This window comes from Mobula birostris, chromosome 10 (assembly GCF_030028105.1).
Source record: "Mobula birostris isolate sMobBir1 chromosome 10, sMobBir1.hap1, whole genome shotgun sequence".
Lineage (NCBI taxonomy): Eukaryota > Metazoa > Chordata > Chondrichthyes > Myliobatiformes > Myliobatidae > Mobula > Mobula birostris.
In genome coordinates, this window is record NC_092379.1 from 58,109,343 (window position 1) to 58,124,456 (window position 15,114).

The 15,114-nt window shown below is 50.2% G+C and overlaps 1 protein-coding gene across 4 annotated transcripts in view; it reads left to right on the forward strand.

The window, feature by feature from the left end:
- LOC140204064 (probable G-protein coupled receptor 174) overlaps positions 1-15,114 on the forward strand; it is a 316,875-nt gene that overhangs the window by 272,585 nt on the left and 29,176 nt on the right. For all 4 annotated transcript variants that reach the window (XM_072270355.1, XM_072270353.1, XM_072270352.1 and 1 more), the window contains exon 3: positions 806-940. The gene's annotated coding sequence lies outside the window, so the exon portion shown is untranslated. The remainder of the gene's footprint in view (positions 1-805; positions 941-15,114) is intronic.

Sequence of the window (15,114 nt, forward strand, 5' to 3'; positions counted from 1 at the left end):
GAAATGTGCTACCGAGGGAGGTGGTGGAAGCAGATATTACAGGGAATGTGTAAAAGGTAATCAGAAAGGCACATGAACAGGTAGGGAATGGAGAGATACAGACCATGTGCAGACAGTTTAAACTGGCATCATGGTCAACATAGATATCATAAGCTGAAGGACTTGTTCCTGTAATGTTTTACAATCTCACGAATTATGGACTAAAGATCTGGGCAATGATTTTCATTGCTTATTTTTCTTAAACATAACTAGAAACCATGATCTTGTTCACCGTCATAAAGTGAACTATCTACAAATTATTTTACTATTTACTTTGTTATTCTTTAAGGAACTCCCCCTAAAAATTGAAGAATAAACAAGAATGCAATTTATACAACTTGTTTTGTAAAGAATAATTCAAGAACTCAGATGAAGATCAGTGCAGGAGAAAACTCAACATAAACTTTGGTCAGAGTATGTCTCATTAAACAGGATGCAAATTTAGCTGTTGGTAGCAATTTTAATTTTACAAAAATAATCTCTAAATACCTTTTGCTATTTGTGACAATTTCAATCTTTACAAATTGTTCTTACAATTCCGCTTCAAATACTACATATACTTCAAATGTACTTAAGTAGATGCTGATAGTTTGCAGACTGGAAAATGATAGATAGAAGGAGAAGGAAAAGCTGTCAACTGATATTTCTGAAAAGTTAGTTGATGGGCCAGCTTTCAAAATCACTACCTTGTGGCTCTCAGCAAGTTTTGTGAATGGGCGGAGAAATGTGGGAAACAGGCTGCAATCTGACTGATACTTCTTTGTAGATCTCAGCACAAGAGTTTGCTGCTTCCTATGCAACTTCCAAACTCGCTGAACAACTATGCATCGGTATAAAGAAGGAGGCACAACTTTTTTTTTACCCCTGAGGTGGAATGGAAGGGAATTACCATAAGCTTCGGGTAAGTGTTTATTCACATAAAATTAATTTCTGATATGTTTTTGCAATAAAATGATTTGCTAATCTTTCTAAGACTTAAAATCTTTAAGTATTAAGTTAGTAAACATTTAATGAATGTTTCCAGAATTTCTCAGGAATATTCTGAAACAGCATTTCAGTCACAAGCAAGAGAAAATCTGCAGACACTGAAACTCCAAGCAGCATACACAAAATTCAGTAGGAACTCAGCAGGTCAGGCAGCATCTGTGGAAAAGAGTACAGTCAACATTTTGGTCTGAGACCCTTCAGTAGGACTGGAGAAAAAAGAGATGAGGAGTAGAGTTAAAAGGTGAGGAGAGGGAAGGTAGAAACATAAGGTGATAGGTGAAACCGGGAGGGGGAGGGGTGAAGTAAAGAGCTGGAAAGTTGATTTGTGAAACAAATACAGGGCTGGAGAAGGAGAAGTCTGATAGGAGAGGAAAGTAGCCCATGGAAGAAAGAAAAGGGGGGAGAAGTACTGAGGTGGGGGGGGGGGTACAATGTGTTTGGTTTCATGGTGTTTGAAAGAATAGGCTAAGAAACTCGAGTTCGCTGGCAGAACAAGTTCCTTAAATCTTTTGTGGCTTCTATTGTTGTTTCCAGCTTCTTCCTTGGAAAGATTGCTAGCAGCAAGTTGAGTTTATTTTTGGAAGACAGTAGTGATCTGAGAGTGCTCACTGCTAAATCAGCCTCAATGTGTCAGGCAGTGACCCTATTTTTCTAACCTTTTAAAGTCTGATAAGCCCATTAAAAACTTCATCCTTCAATATGGAATTCAAAAGTTTCAAGGCTTAGAAACCAACATATTTTTTTCTAGGATGGTAGGTACTAGTTCTGCAATTTTTTTAACACCTTTCTGTAATCTTCTTCCTCTAATCACATTCATAAAGCTTCTGTCATTTCATCACTTCTGCCTTCTGCTTTTGTTCTTTCTGTCCCCCCATGACTGTGTTTCCAATATTTACTCTGGAGCCACAGAGTCCTGAAGTAAGGACACAGGTCGGTAAGCCCAACTCATCCACTTGAGCTACTCCCATTGCCCTGCTTTTGGCCCATATTCCTCTCATTCTTTCCAATCCATGTATGTGTGCAAATGATCTTTGAACATTGTAACTTTATCTGATTCTACCACTCCCTCTGGCAGTTCTTTCCACATACGCATCACCCTCCGTGTGATAAAAAAACGACCCTTAGATCTTACCCCTTTCACCTCTTGGATAAGCACTATTCCTTTGGACCATTCATTTTATCTGTGCCCCTCATTATGTTATAAAAAGGCCATCACTCAGCATCCTATACCCAAGGAAAAAAATACCAGCTATCCAGTTTCTCTCTGTAACTCAAATCCTCTAATCCCAGTAACATCCTCATAAGTCTTTCCTGTACCCTTTTCTGTACAAAACCACCTTTCCATAGCTGGGCAAACAGAAGTGCATATCATATTCCAAGTGAGATCTCACAAATATCTTGTACAGGATACTGAAACTCTTGTGCTTATTGCCCTGCCCAATGAAGCAAGCTACCAAGCTCCTTCTTCAACATCCTGTCTACCTGTACTTACAGGAAACTGAAACTTATGTTTCTCTGTTCTACAACACACCCCAGGTGCCTACCATTTAGTGTCTATCTTCTTCCCTAGTTTAACTTACCAAACGTAACACTTCACACAGTTGCAAGTTAAAATCCATTTGCTTTTCCTGGCCCACTTCCTCAGTTGATCGAGATCAACTTGTAAATTTACATTACTCACTTCACTTCTGGTCAATTCTGGTGCCATGTGCAAACTTACTATAAACAACATTGTCAGGCAGTTCATTGATGTACAAACAGCAGTGGACCCAGCTCATATCCATTTGAAATTGTCAAATACCAATCTCATTTCCATGTAGAGAATGTTTATGGCCCTGCCCTTGTCAATTCTGTTTGTCGCCACTTCAAAAAACCCGATCCCAGGGTACAGTTAGTGCGGTGAGAATCGCCCGAGGACACAGTAAGTGCGCTGAGAATGGCCCCAGGGTACAGTTAGTGTGATGAGAATTGCCCCAGGACACAGGTAGTGTGGTGAGAATGGCCCCAGGGTACAGTTGGTGCACTGAGAATGGCCCCAGGACTCAGTTTGTGATTGGAGATTGTCCTAGGTCACAGTAGCTGCAGTGAGAATGGCCCCAGGGTACAGTTAGTGCGGTGAGAATCGCCCGAGGACAAAGTTAGTGTGCTGAGAATGGCCCCAGGACACAGTTAGTGTGATGAGAATGGCCCCAGGACACAGGTAGTGTGGTGAGAATGGCCCCAGGACACAGATAGCGAGGTGAGAATGGTCCCAGGACCCAGTTAGTGATGTGAGAATGGCCCTAGGATACAATTAGTGTGATGAGAATAGCCCCAGGGCACAGAAAGTGCAGTGAGAATGGCCCCAGGGCACAGTTAGTGTGGTGAGAATGACCCCAGTGCACAGTTAGTGATGTGCAAATGGCCCCAGGGTACAGTTGCTGCACTGAGAATGGCCCCAGGGTACAGTGTGGTGACAATGGCCCTAGGACACAGTAAGAACGCTGAGAATGGCCCCAGGGCACAGATAGTGCAGTGAGAATGACCCCAGTGCACAGTTAGTGATGTGCGAATGGCCCCAGGGTACAGTTGGTGCACTGAGAATGGCCCCCGACTCAGTTTGTGATTGGAGATTGTCCTAGGTCACAGTAGCTGCAGTGAGAATGGCCCCAGGGTACAGTTAGTGCGGTGAGAATCGCCCGAGGACAAAGTTAGTGTGCTGGGAATGGCCCCAGGACACAGTTAGTGTGGTGAGAATGGCCCCCGGGCACAGTGTTGCTTGTAGAATGGCCTTAGGTCACAGTTAGTGCAGAGAGAATGGTCCCAAGGTACAGTTAGTGCGGTGAGAATCACCCGAGGATACAGTAAGAGCTCTGAGAATGGCCCCAGGATACCGTTAGTGTGATGAGAATGGCCCCAGGATACCGTTAGTGTGATGAGAATGGCCCCAGGACACAGTTAGTGAGGTGAGAATGGCCCCAGGTCACAGTTAGTGCAATGAGAATGGCCCCAGGGTATAGTGTGGTGAGAATGGCCCAGGACACAGTTAGTGCAATGAGAATGGCCCCAGGGCACAGTCAGTGCAGTGAAAATGGCCCCAGGGCACAGTTAGTGCAGTGAAAATGACCCCAGTGCACAGTTAGTGATGTGAGAATGACCGCAGGGTACAGTTGGTGCACTGAGAATGGCCCCAGGACACAGTTAGTGAGGTGAGAATGGCCCCAGGTCACAGTTAGTGTGGTCGGAATGGCCCTAGGACACAGGTAGTGTGGTCGGAATGGCCCTAGGACACAGGTAGTTTGGTGAGAATGGCTCGAGCACCCAGTTATTGTGGTGAGAATGGCCCCAGGGTACAGGTAGTGTGGTGAGAATGGCTCCAGGACACAGTTGGTATTGTGGGAATGGCCCCAGGGTACAATTAGACAGTGAGGATGGCCCCAGGACACAGTTAGTGCGGTGAGAATGGCCCCAGGATACAGTTCGTGTGGTGAGAATGTTCCTAGGACACAGTTAAGTCAGAGAGAATGGCCCCAGGACACAGTTAGTGCAGTGAGAATGGGCCCACGGTACAGTTAGTGCAGTGAGAATCACACGAGGACACAGTCAGTGCGTTGAGAATGGCCCCAGGACTCAGTGCGGTGAGAATGGCCCCAGGGTACAGTTCGTGCGGTGAAAATGGCCCCAGGACACAGTTAGTGCGGTGAGAGCGGCTCCAGGTCACAGTCAGTGAGGTAAGAATGGACCGAGGTCACAGTTAGTGTGGTGGGAATGACCCCAGGGACACCGTTAGTGCGGTGAGAATGGCCCCAGGACACAGTTAGTGCGGTGAGAATGGCCCCAGGGTACAATTAGTGCGGTGAGAATGGCCCCAGGACACAGTTAGTGCGGTGAGAATGGCCCCAGGGTACAATTAGTCAGTGAGAATGGCCCCAGGGTACAGTTCGTGTGGTGAGAATGTTCCTAGGACACAGTTAGGTCAGAGAGAATGGCCCCAGGAAACAGTTAGTGATTGTAGAATGGCCCCAGGTCACAGTTAGTGCAGTGAGAATGGCCCCACGGTACAGTTAGTGCGGTGAGAATCGCACGCGGACACAGTCAGTGAGGTGAGAATGGCCCCAGGGTATAGTTAGTGTGGTGAGAATGGCCCCAGGGTATAGTTAGTGTGGTGAGAATGGCCCCAGGTACAGTTCGTGAGGTGAGAATGGCCCCAGGTACAGTCAGTGCGGTGAGAAAGGCCCCAGGACACAGTTAATGCGGTGAGAGTGGCTCCAGGTCACAGTTAGTGAGGTGAGAATGGCCCCAGGACACAGTTAGTGATTGTAGAATGCGTCCAGGACGTAGTTAGTCAGTGGGAATGGCCCCAGGGTACAGTTAGTGCAGCGAAAATGGCCCGAGGACACAGTTAGTGCGGTGAGAATTGCCCCAGGACACAGTTAGTGCGGTGAGAATGGCCCCAGGATACAGTTAGTGCGGTGAGAATTGCCCCAGGACACAGTTAGTGTGGTGAGAATGGCCCCAGGATACAGTTCGTGTGGTGAGAATGTTCCTAGGACACAGTTAAGTCAGAGAGAATGGCCCCAGGACACAGTTAGTGTGGTGGGAATGGCCCCAGGACACAGTTAATGAGGTGAGAATGGCCCCAGGACATAGTTAATGTGATGAGAATGGCCCCAGGGCACAGTTAGTGCAGTGAGAATCTCCCCAGGGCACAGTGTGGTGAAAATGGCCAGGACACAGTTAGTTCTGTGAGAATGTTCCGAGGATACAGTTAGGTCTGTGAGAATGTCCCCAGAACACAGTTAGTGTGGTGAGAATGGCCCTAGGACACAGTTAGTGGTGTGAGAATGTCCCCAGGGTACAGTTAGAGCAGTGAGAATGGGCCCAGGGCACAGTTACTGCTTTGAGAATGGTCCCTTGGTACATTTAGTGCAGTGAGAATGTTCCCAGGACCCAGTTAGTGCAGTGAGAATGGCTCCAGGGCACAGTTATTGCATTGAGAATGACCCCAGGACACAGTTATTGCATTGAGAATGACCCCAGGGCACAGTTAGTGATGTGAGAATGATCGCAGGGTACAGTTGCTGTGGTGAGAATGGCCCTAGGACACAGTTAGTGATGTGAGAATGTCCCCAGGACGGTGGAATGGCCCCAGGACACAGTTAATGCAGTGAGAATGACCCCAGGGCACAGTTAGTGATGTGAGAATGGCCCCAGGATACAGCTGATGTGGTGAGAATGGCCCCAGGACTCAGTTACTGCCTTGAGAATGGTCCCTTGGTACATTTAATGCAGTAAGAATGTTCCCAGGACACAGTTAGGTCAGTGAAATGGCCCCAGGACACAGTTATTGCTGTGAGAATGGGCCCAGGGCACAATTACTGCCTTGAGAATGGTCGCTTGGTACGTTTAGTGCAGTGAGAATGTTCCCAGGACACAGTTAGGTCAGTGAGAATGGCCCTAGGACACAGTTAGTGCGGTGAGAATGGCCCCAGTGCACAGTTAGTGTGGTGAGAATGGCCCCAGGTCACAGTTAGTGTGCTGAGAATGGCCCCAGGACAGGGTTAGTGAGAGTGGCTCCAGGTCACAGTTAGTTCAGTGCGTATGACCCCAGTGCACAGTTAGTGTGGTGACAATGTTCCTAGGACACAGTTATTGCGGTGCGAATGGCCCCAGGATACAGTTAGTGTGGTGAGAATGGACCCAGGGTACAGATAGTGATGTGAGAATGTCCCCACGACACAGTTAGTGAGGTGGGAATATTTCCCAGGACACAGTTATGTCAGTGAGAATGGCCCCAAGGCACATTTACTGTGGTGAGAATGGCCCCAGAGTACAGTTAGTGCGGGGAGAATCACCCGAGGACACAGTTACCTCAGTGAGAATGGCCCATTGTACAGTAAGTGTGGAGAGAATTGCCCCAGGTTACAGTTAGTGAGAATGGCCCCAGGGCAAATGGAGTGTGGTGAGAATGGCCCCAGGGTACAGTTAGTGCGGTGAGAATGGCCCCAGGGTGCAGTTAGTGCGGTGAGAATGTTCCCAGGACACAGTTAAGTCAGTGAGAATGGCACTAGGACACAGTGTGTGTGGTGAGAATGGCTCTAGGACAGAGTTAGTGATTGTAGAATGGCACTAGGTCACAGTTAGTGCAGTGAGAATGGCCCCAGGACACAGTTAGTGCGGTGAGAATCGCCCTAGGACACAGTTAGTGTGGTGAGAATGGCCCCAGGACACAGTTAGTGCAGTGAGAATGGCCCCAGGGCACAGTTAGTGCAGTGCGAATGGCCCCAGGGCTCAGTTAGTGTGGTGAGAATGACCCCAAGACACGGTTAGTGAGAGTGGTTTCAGGTCACATTTAGTTCCGTGCATATGACCCCATGGTACAGTTAGTGCGGTGAGAATCGCCCGAGGACACAGTTAATGTGCTGAGAATGGCCCCAGGATACAGTTAGTGTGATGAGAATGGCCCCAGGTACAGTTCGTGAGGTGAGAATGGCCCCAGGGTACAGGTAGTGCGGTCAGAATGGCACAAGGACACAGATAGTGTGTGAGAATGGCCCCAGGGTACAGTATGTGTGGTGAGAATGTTCCCAGGACACAGTTAGGTCAGAGAGAATGGCCCCAGGTCACAGTTAGTGCAGTGACAATGGCCCCACGGTACAGTTACTGCGGTGAGAATCGCATGCAGACACAGTCAGTGCGGTGAGAATGGCCCCAGGGTATAGTTAGTGTGGTGAGAATGTCCCCAAGTACAGTTAGTGCGGTGAGAATGGCCCCAGGTACAGTTCGTGAGGTGAGAGTGGCTCCAGGTCACAGTTAGTGAGGTGGGAATGGCCCCAGGACACAGTTAGTGATTGTAGAATGTGTCCAGGACACAGTTAGTCAGTGGGAATGGCCCCAAGGTACAGTTAGTGCGGCGAGAATGGCCCCAGGGTACAGTTCGTGTGGTGAGAATGGCCCCAGGGTGCAGTTCGTGCAGTGAAATCGGCCCCAGGACACAGTAAGTGCGGTGAGAGTGGCTCCAGGTCACAGTTAGTGAGGTAAGAATGGAACCAGGTCACAGTGGCCCCAGGACCCAGTTAGTGCAGTGAGAATGGCCCCAGGACACATTTAGTGTGGTGAGAATTGCCCCAGGACACAGTTAGTGCGGTGAGAATGGCCCCAGGATACAGTTAGTGCGGTGAGAATTGCCCCAGGACACAGTTAGTGTGGTGAGAATGGCCCCAGGATACAGTTCGTGTGGTGAGAATGTTCCTAGGACACAGTTAAGTCAGAGAGAATGGCCCCAGGACACAGTTAGTGTGGTGGGAATGGCCCCAGGACACAGTTAATGAGGTGAGAATGGCCCCAGGACATAGTTAATGTGATGAGAATGGCCCCAGGGCACAGTTAGTGCAGTGAGAATCTCCCCAGGGCACAGTGTGGTGAAAATGGCCAGGACACAGTTAGTTCTGTGAGAATGTTCCGAGGATACAGTTAGGTCTGTGAGAATGTCCCCAGAACACAGTTAGTGTGGTGAGAATGGCCCTAGGACACAGTTAGTGGTGTGAGAATGTCCCCAGGGTACAGTTAGAGCAGTGAGAATGGCCCCAGGGCACAGTTATTGCAGTGAGAATGGGCCCAGGGCACAGTTACTGCTTTGAGAATGGTCCCTTGGTACATTTAGTGCAGTGAGAATGTTCCCAGGACCCAGTTAGTGCAGTGAGAATGGCTCCAGGGCACAGTTATTGCATTGAGAATGACCCCAGGACACAGTTATTGCATTGAGAATGACCCCAGGGCACAGTTAGTGATGTGAGAATGATCGCAGGGTACAGTTGCTGTGGTGAGAATGGCCCTAGGACACAGTTAGTGATGTGAGAATGTCCCCAGGACGGTGGAATGGCCCCAGGACACAGTTAATGCAGTGAGAATGACCCCAGGGCACAGTTAGTGATGTGAGAATGGCCCCAGGATACAGCTGATGTGGTGAGAATGGCCCCAGGACTCAGTTACTGCCTTGAGAATGGTCCCTTGGTACATTTAATGCAGTAAGAATGTTCCCAGGACACAGTTAGGTCAGTGAAATGGCCCCAGGACACAGTTATTGCGGTGAGAATGGGCCCAGGGCACAATTACTGCCTTGAGAATGGTCGCTTGGTACGTTTAGTGCAGTGAGAATGTTCCCAGGACACAGTTAGGTCAGTGAGAATGGCCCTAGGACACAGTTAGTGCGGTGAGAATGGCCCCAGTGCACAGTTAGTGTGGTGAGAATGGCCCCAGGTCACAGTTAGTGTGCTGAGAATGGCCCCAGGACAGGGTTAGTGAGAGTGGCTCCAGGTCACAGTTAGTTCAGTGCGTATGACCCCAGTGCACAGTTAGTGTGGTGACAATGTTCCTAGGACACAGTTATTGCGGTGCGAATGGCCCCAGGATACAGTTAGTGTGGTGAGAATGGACCCAGGGTACAGATAGTGATGTGAGAATGTCCCCACGACACAGTTAGTGAGGTGGGAATATTTCCCAGGACACAGTTATGTCAGTGAGAATGGCCCCAAGGCACATTTACTGTGGTGAGAATGGCCCCAGAGTACAGTTAGTGCGGGGAGAATCACCCGAGGACACAGTTACCTCAGTGAGAATGGCCCATTGTACAGTAAGTGTGGAGAGAATTGCCCCAGGTTACAGTTAGTGAGAATGGCCCCAGGGCAAATGGAGTGTGGTGAGAATGGCCCCAGGGTACAGTTAGTGCGGTGAGAATGGCCCCAGGGCACAGTTAGTGTGGTGAGAATGACCCCAAGACACGGTTAGTGGGAGTGGTTTCAGGTCACATTTAGTTCCGTGCATATGACCCCATGGTACAGTTAGTGCGGTGAGAATCGCCCGAGGACAAAGTTAGTGTGCTGAGAATGGCCCCAGGATACAGTTAGTGTGATGAGAATGGCCCCAGGACACAGGTAGTGTGGTGAGAATGGCCCCAGGACACAGATAGCGAGGTGAGAATGGTCCCAGGACCCAGTTAGTGATGTGAGAATGGCCCTAGGATACAATTAGTGTGATGAGAATAGCCCCAGGGCACAGAAAGTGCAGTGAGAATGGCCCCAGGGCACAGTTAGTGTGGTGAGAATGACCCCAGTGCACAGTTAGTGATGTGCAAATGGCCCCAGGGTACAGTTGCTGCACTGAGAATGGCCCCAGGGTACAGTGTGGTGACAATGGCCCTAGGACACAGTAAGAACGCTGAGAATGGCCCCAGGGCACAGATAGTGCAGTGAGAATGACCCCAGTGCACAGTTAGTGATGTGCGAATGGCCCCAGGGTACAGTTGCTGCACTGAGAATGGCCCCAGGGTACAGTGTGGTGAGAATGGCCCTAGGACACAGTAAGAACGCTGAGAATGGCCCCAGGGCACAGATAGTGCAGTGAGAATGGCCCCAGGGCACAGTTAGTGTGGTGAGAATGACCCCAGGGCACAGTTAGTGATGTGAGAATGGCCCCAGGGTACAGTTACTGCACTGAGAATGGCCCCTGGGTAGAGTGTGGTGAGAATGGCCCCAGGACACAGTTAGTGCTGTGAGAATGGCCCCAGGGCACAGTTAGTGCAGTGAAAATGATCCCAGTGCACAGTTAGTGATGTGAGAATGACCGCAGGGTACAGTTGGTGCACTGAGAATGGCCCCCGACTCAGTTTGTGATTGGAGATTGTCCTAGGTCACAGTAGCTGCAGTGAGAATGGCCCCAGGGTACAGTTAGTGCGGTGAGAATCGCCCGAGGACAAAGTTAGTGTGCTGGGAATGGCCCCAGGACACAGTTAGTGTGGTGAGAATGGCCCCCGGGCACAGTGTTGCTTGTAGAATGGCCTTAGGTCACAGTTAGTGCAGAGAGAATGGTCCCAAGGTACAGTTAGTGCGGTGAGAATCACCCGAGGATACAGTAAGAGCTCTGAGAATGGCCCCAGGATACCGTTAGTGTGATGAGAATGGCCCCAGGACACAGTTAGTGTGATGAGAATAGCCCCAGGATACCGTTAGTGTGATGAGAATGGCCCCAGGACACAGTTAGTGAGGTGAGAATGGCCCCAGGTCACAGTTAGTGCAATGAGAATGGCCCCAGGGTATAGTGTGGTGAGAATGGCCCAGGACACAGTTAGTGCAATGAGAATGGCCCCAGGGCACAGTCAGTGCAGTGAAAATGGCCCCAGGGCACAGTTAGTGCAGTGAAAATGACCCCAGTGCACAGTTAGTGATGTGAGAATGACCGCAGGGTACAGTTGGTGCACTGAGAATGGCCCCAGGACACAGTTAGTGAGGTGAGAATGGCCCCAGGTCACAGTTAGTGTGGTCGGAATGGCCCTAGGACACAGGTAGTGTGGTCGGAATGGCCCTAGGACACAGGTAGTTTGGTGAGAATGGCTCGAGCACCCAGTTATTGTGGTGAGAATGGCCCCAGGGTACAGGTAGTGTGGTGAGAATGGCCCCAGGACACAGTTGGTATTGTGGGAATGGCCCCAGGGTACAATTAGACAGTGAGGATGGCCCCAGGACACAGTTAGTGCGGTGAGAATGGCCCCAGGATACAGTTCGTGTGGTGAGAATGTTCCTAGGACACAGTTAAGTCAGAGAGAATGGCCCCAGGACACAGTTAGTGCAGTGAGAATGGGCCCACGGTACAGTTAGTGCAGTGAGAATCACACGAGGACACAGTCAGTGCGTTGAGAATGGCCCCAGGACTCAGTGCGGTGAGAATGGCCCCAGGGTACAGTTCGTGCGGTGAAAATGGCCCCAGGACACAGTTAGTGCGGTGAGAGCGGCTCCAGGTCACAGTCAGTGAGGTAAGAATGGACCGAGGTCACAGTTAGTGTGGTGGGAATGACCCCAGGGACACCGTTAGTGCGGTGAGAATGGCCCCAGGACACAGTTAGTGCGGTGAGAATGGCCCCAGGGTACAATTAGTGCGGTGAGAATGGCCCCAGGACACAGTTAGTGCGGTGAGAATGGCCCCAGGGTACAATTAGTCAGTGAGAATGGCCCCAGGGTACAGTTCGTGTGGTGAGAATGTTCCTAGGACACAGTTAGGTCAGAGAGAATGGCCCCAGGAAACAGTTAGTGATTGTAGAATGGCCCCAGGTCACAGTTAGTGCAGTGAGAATGGCCCCACGGTACAGTTAGTGCGGTGAGAATCGCACGCAGACACAGTCAGTGAGGTGAGAATGGCCCCAGGGTATAGTTAGTGTGGTGAGAATGGCCCCAGGGTATAGTTAGTGTGGTGAGAATGGCCCCAGGTACAGTTCGTGAGGTGAGAATGGCCCCAGGTACAGTCAGTGCGGTGAGAAAGGCCCCAGGACACAGTTAATGCGGTGAGAGTGGCTCCAGGTCACAGTTAGTGAGGTGAGAATGGCCCCAGGACACAGTTAGTGATTGTAGAATGCGTCCAGGACGTAGTTAGTCAGTGGGAATGGCCCCAGGGTACAGTTAGTGCAGCGAAAATGGCCCGAGGACACAGTTAGTGCGGTGAGAATTGCCCCAGGACACAGTTAGTGCGGTGAGAATGGCCCCAGGATACAGTTAGTGCGGTGAGAATTGCCCCAGGACACAGTTAGTGTGGTGAGAATGGCCCCAGGATACAGTTCGTGTGGTGAGAATGTTCCTAGGACACAGTTAAGTCAGAGAGAATGGCCCCAGGACACAGTTAGTGTGGTGGGAATGGCCCCAGGACACAGTTAATGAGGTGAGAATGGCCCCAGGACATAGTTAATGTGATGAGAATGGCCCCAGGGCACAGTTAGTGCAGTGAGAATCTCCCCAGGGCACAGTGTGGTGAAAATGGCCAGGACACAGTTAGTTCTGTGAGAATGTTCCGAGGATACAGTTAGGTCTGTGAGAATGTCCCCAGAACACAGTTAGTGTGGTGAGAATGGCCCTAGGACACAGTTAGTGGTGTGAGAATGTCCCCAGGGTACAGTTAGAGCAGTGAGAATGGCCCCAGGGCACAGTTATTGCAGTGAGAATGGGCCCAGGGCACAGTTACTGCTTTGAGAATGGTCCCTTGGTACATTTAGTGCAGTGAGAATGTTCCCAGGACCCAGTTAGTGCAGTGAGAATGGCTCCAGGGCACAGTTATTGCATTGAGAATGACCCCAGGACACAGTTATTGCATTGAGAATGACCCCAGGGCACAGTTAGTGATGTGAGAATGATCGCAGGGTACAGTTGCTGTGGTGAGAATGGCCCTAGGACACAGTTAGTGATGTGAGAATGTCCCCAGGACGGTGGAATGGCCCCAGGACACAGTTAATGCAGTGAGAATGACCCCAGGGCACAGTTAGTGATGTGAGAATGGCCCCAGGATACAGCTGATGTGGTGAGAATGGCCCCAGGACTCAGTTACTGCCTTGAGAATGGTCCCTTGGTACATTTAATGCAGTAAGAATGTTCCCAGGACACAGTTAGGTCAGTGAAATGGCCCCAGGACACAGTTATTGCGGTGAGAATGGGCCCAGGGCACAATTACTGCCTTGAGAATGGTCGCTTGGTACGTTTAGTGCAGTGAGAATGTTCCCAGGACACAGTTAGGTCAGTGAGAATGGCCCTAGGACACAGTTAGTGCGGTGAGAATGGCCCCAGTGCACAGTTAGTGTGGTGAGAATGGCCCCAGGTCACAGTTAGTGTGCTGAGAATGGCCCCAGGACAGGGTTAGTGAGAGTGGCTCCAGGTCACAGTTAGTTCAGTGCGTATGACCCCAGTGCACAGTTAGTGTGGTGACAATGTTCCTAGGACACAGTTATTGCGGTGCGAATGGCCCCAGGATACAGTTAGTGTGGTGAGAATGGACCCAGGGTACAGATAGTGATGTGAGAATGTCCCCACGACACAGTTAGTGAGGTGGGAATATTTCCCAGGACACAGTTATGTCAGTGAGAATGGCCCCAAGGCACATTTACTGTGGTGAGAATGGCCCCAGAGTACAGTTAGTGCGGGGAGAATCACCCGAGGACACAGTTACCTCAGTGAGAATGGCCCATTGTACAGTAAGTGTGGAGAGAATTGCCCCAGGTTACAGTTAGTGAGAATGGCCCCAGGGCAAATGGAGTGTGGTGAGAATGGCCCCAGGGTACAGTTAGTGCGGTGAGAATGGCCCCAGGGTGCAGTTAGTGCGGTGAGAATGTTCCCAGGACACAGTTAAGTCAGTGAGAATGGCACTAGGACACAGTGTGTGTGGTGAGAATGGCTCTAGGACAGAGTTAGTGATTGTAGAATGGCACTAGGTCACAGTTAGTGCAGTGAGAATGGCCCCAGGACACAGTTAGTGCGGTGAGAATCGCCCTAGGACACAGTTAGTGTGGTGAGAATGGCCCCAGGACACAGTTAGTGCAGTGAGAATGGCCCCAGGGCACAGTTAGTGCAGTGAGAATGGCCCCAGGGCACAGTTAGTGTGGTGAGAATGACCCCAAGACACGGTTAGTCAGAGTGGTTTCAGGTCACATTTAGTTCCGTGCATATGACCCCATGGTACAGTTAGTGCGGTGAGAATCGCCCGAGGACACAGTTAATGTGCTGAGAATGGCCCCAGGATACAGTTAGTGTGATGAGAATGGCCCCAGGTACAGTTCGTGAGGTGAGAATGGCCCCAGGGTACAGGTAGTGCGGTCAGAATGGCACAAGGACACAGATAGTGTGTGAGAATGGCCCCAGGGTACAGTATGTGTGGTGAGAATGTTCCCAGGACACAGTTAGGTCAGAGAGAATGGCCCCAGGTCACAGTTAGTGCAGTGACAATGGCCCCACGGTACAGTTACTGCGGTGAGAATCGCATGCAGACACAGTCAGTGCGGTGGGAATGGCCCCAGGGTATAGTTAGTGTGGTGAGAATGTCCCCAAGTACAGTTAGTGCGGTGAGAATGGCCCCAGGTACAGTTCGTGAGGTGAGAGTGGCTCCAGGTCACAGTTAGTGAGGTGGGAATGGCCCCAGGACACAGTCAGTGATTGTAGAATGTGTCCAGGACACAGTTAGTCAGTGGGAATGGCCCCAGGGTACAGTTAGTGCGGTGAGAATGGGTCCAGGACTCATTTAGTGCTGTGAGAATGGCCCCAGGGTACAGTTCGTGTGGTGAGAATGTTCTCAGGACACATTTAG